Source organism: Molossus molossus, unplaced genomic scaffold, assembly GCF_014108415.1.
Source record: "Molossus molossus isolate mMolMol1 unplaced genomic scaffold, mMolMol1.p scaffold_m16_p_4, whole genome shotgun sequence".
Taxonomy (NCBI): Eukaryota; Metazoa; Chordata; class Mammalia; order Chiroptera; family Molossidae; genus Molossus; species Molossus molossus.
Window position 1 is genome coordinate 46,986,849 of NW_023425377.1, and position 3,177 is coordinate 46,990,025.

The window sequence follows — 3,177 nt, forward strand, 5'->3', positions numbered from 1 at the left end:
ACTATAAACAGGCACAAGGGAACTTTGAGGGTGATGCAAGTGTTCTACACTGGATTGTGGTGATAGTTCAACAACTGTACTAGTTACCAGAAATTATTGACCTTACACTTACAATGGGTGAATTGCACAATATGTACATTATACTTTAATAAAAACTGTTCCGTGTGGAAGGAAAAAACAATGTTAAGAACACTAAAAGGCAAGCCATAGACCAGAAGAAAATTTGCAAAACATATATCTAGGAACTTGTATCTAGAATATATTAAAAACTATTATACATAGTAATAAGACAAGCAATCCAATTTTCAGAATGGGCAAAATATTTATTCAGACACTTCACTATAGAAGATATACAATGGTCAAATAAGCACATGACAAAATGCTCAACATTAGTCATTAGGAAAATGCAAATTAAAACCACACAATATTCCACCACACACCCACTAGAATGACTACAATTAAAAAGACTGATCATACCAAGTGTTGGTAAGGGTGTAGAACAATTGGAACTTTCATACACTGTTGGTGGACATGTAAATTGGTATACTTATTTTTGACAGTGATTTGTCAGTTTCTTAAAAATTGAAGCACACTACTACCATAGAATCCAGGCATTCTACTGCAATAGATTTCTCAAGAGAAATGAGAGCATGTGTCTTCACAAAGATTTATACATGAATGTTCATATTAACTTTACTTGTAATAGCTAAGAACTGTAAAAATCTAAAGGCCAGCAATGAATAAACCTATTGTAGCATATCCATACAATAGAATACTTTTTAGCACTAAAAAGGCATAAACTACTGTTACAAGGGGGATGATGCGTATTAATATATGTATGAATCTCAAAATAATTAGGCTGAGTTAAAACAAATATAAATATATGATGTTTGATTCCATTTATATAAAAATCTAGAAAATGCAAATTAATCTATAATGATAGGAAATACAGCACAAGAAAACTATGGGGTGATAGCTAAGTTCATTATGCAGGGGTGGGCAAAAGTAAGTTTACAGTTGTGAGTACTCAAAACACAGAGTTTATTCTTGTATTATTATTTATTGATTGATTATTGTATTTATTATTATTCTTAACCTACTTTTGCCCACACCTATACTCATTATGGTGATGGTTTCACAGGTGTATACATATGTCAGACCTGATCAAAGTGCATACATTAGATATGTGCAGTTCTTTATACATCAACTATGATCCAATAAAGCTGTGTAAAGTGGAAAAAATTATTTTAAAACACAATAACTAGAAGCAGCTTTTGGCTCCTTCTTGAATCTCTGGTTCAGCCTCTTCACCTCCATTCCAGCCTCCACCGCGTCCACAAGGGTGATCCAGAAGACCTACAAGGTGTCCACCTCTAGCCTCCAGACTTTCAGCAGCTACTCATACTAGAGTGAGCCTGTCATCTGCATCAGTTCCTTGGCCTTTTCCCAGGTGGGTAACGACTACTGGGTTGGCCTGGGCACCAACATGAGTCTGGCAGGAGTAGGGTGGGGGGACAGGGTTACAGAGGGGCAGGGAATATGGGGAGCACCAGCGCTGTCCAAGTGAACCAGAGCTTGCTGAGCCCCCTGAAGCTGGAGGTGGACCTTAACACCTAGTCTGTGTACAACCAGGAGAAGAAACAAATCAAGACCCTCAACAAGTTTTCCTCCTTTATCAATATGGACGGAGACTGGAGCAGCAGAATAAGATTCTGGAGACCAACTGGAACCTCCTGCAGCAGCAGAAGAGACAGGACAACATGTTTGAGAGCTACATCCACAACCTTCCGTGGCAGCTGGACACGCTGGACCAGGAGAAACTGAGGCTGGAGGCAGAGTTTGGCAACATGCAGGGGCTGGTGGACTACTCAAAGGATAAGTACAAGGATGAGCTCAACAAGCAAACAGAAATGGACAATGAATTTGTCTTCATCAAGAATGGTGTGGATGAAGTTTACATAAACAAGGTAGAGTTGGAGTCCTTCCTGGAAGGGCTGACCGATAAGATCAACTTCTACAGGCAGCTGTGTGAAGAAGAGATTCATGAGATGCAGTCCTAGATTTCCCACATGCCCATGGTGCTGTCCATGGACAACAAAACTCCCTGGACATGGATGGCATCACTGCCAAAGTCAAGGCCCAGTACAAGGAGAGCAACAACTGCAGCCAGGATGAGGCTAAAACCATGTACCAGATCAAGTATGAGAAACTGCAGACATTGGCTGGGGAGCATAGGGATGATCTGCATCGCACAAAGACTGAGATTTCTGACATGAACTGGAACATCAGCTTACACCAGGCTGAGATCGAGGGACTCAAAGGCCAGAGGGCTTCCCTGGAGGCTGCCATCACTGATGCGAAGCAACATGGGGAGCTGGCCAAAAGGATGTTTAGGCCAAGGTGGCTAAAATGAAAGCTGCTCTAAGAACCACCAAGCAGGACATGGCTTGGCAGCTGCAAGAGTACCAGGAGCTCATGAATGTCAAGCTGGCCCTGGACATGGAGATTGCCACCTACCACAGACTGCTGGAGAGTGAGGAGAACAAGCCAGAGTCTGGGATGCAGAACATGAGTATCCATACCAAGACCGCCAGCGGCCACTCAGGTGTGCTGAGTCCATCTTATAAGAGCCTTGACTATGGCCTGGGCTTTCAGGCCAACTTGGGCTCTGGCTCCTTCAATCACACCAGCACCAGCTCCACCAAGACAGTGGTTGTGAAGAAGATTGAAACTCTATGGGAAGCTGGTGTCTGAGTGATCTGATACCCTGTTCATGTAAATGATACTGAGGTTCCTCCTGTCCTCCCAGGCTGTGGGAAAGGAGCTATGCAGGGGAATGGTGGGCAGAGACCTACCTGAGGCTCAGCCCCAAGTCCTCAGCTCACCCTGGGGGCCTGCCTCTTTCCCATGACCTAAACTAAACGCCGAATCAAGTGTTTTTCTTTCTTTTTTTCTTTCTTTTTTTTTTTTTTTATCCTCACCCGAGGACATTTTTCCATTTTTTGTTCAGGTAGAGTGGGAGGGAGAGAGAGGAAGAGAAAGAGAGAGAGAAATATCGATGTGAAAGGAACACATCGAGTGGCTGCCACCCGCACGACCGACCAGGGCCGGGGACAATTTGCAGCCGAGGTACATGCCCTTAGCGGGAACCGAACCCGGGTCTCTCCAGACCGCATG

General features: G+C 43.3%; 1 pseudogene; it reads left to right on the top strand.

Annotated features, from left to right (window-relative positions):
• The first annotated feature begins 820 nt into the window (after positions 1-820).
• Positions 821-2,779, top strand: LOC118643757 (annotated as a pseudogene).
• The last annotated feature ends 398 nt before the right edge of the window (positions 2,780-3,177 follow it).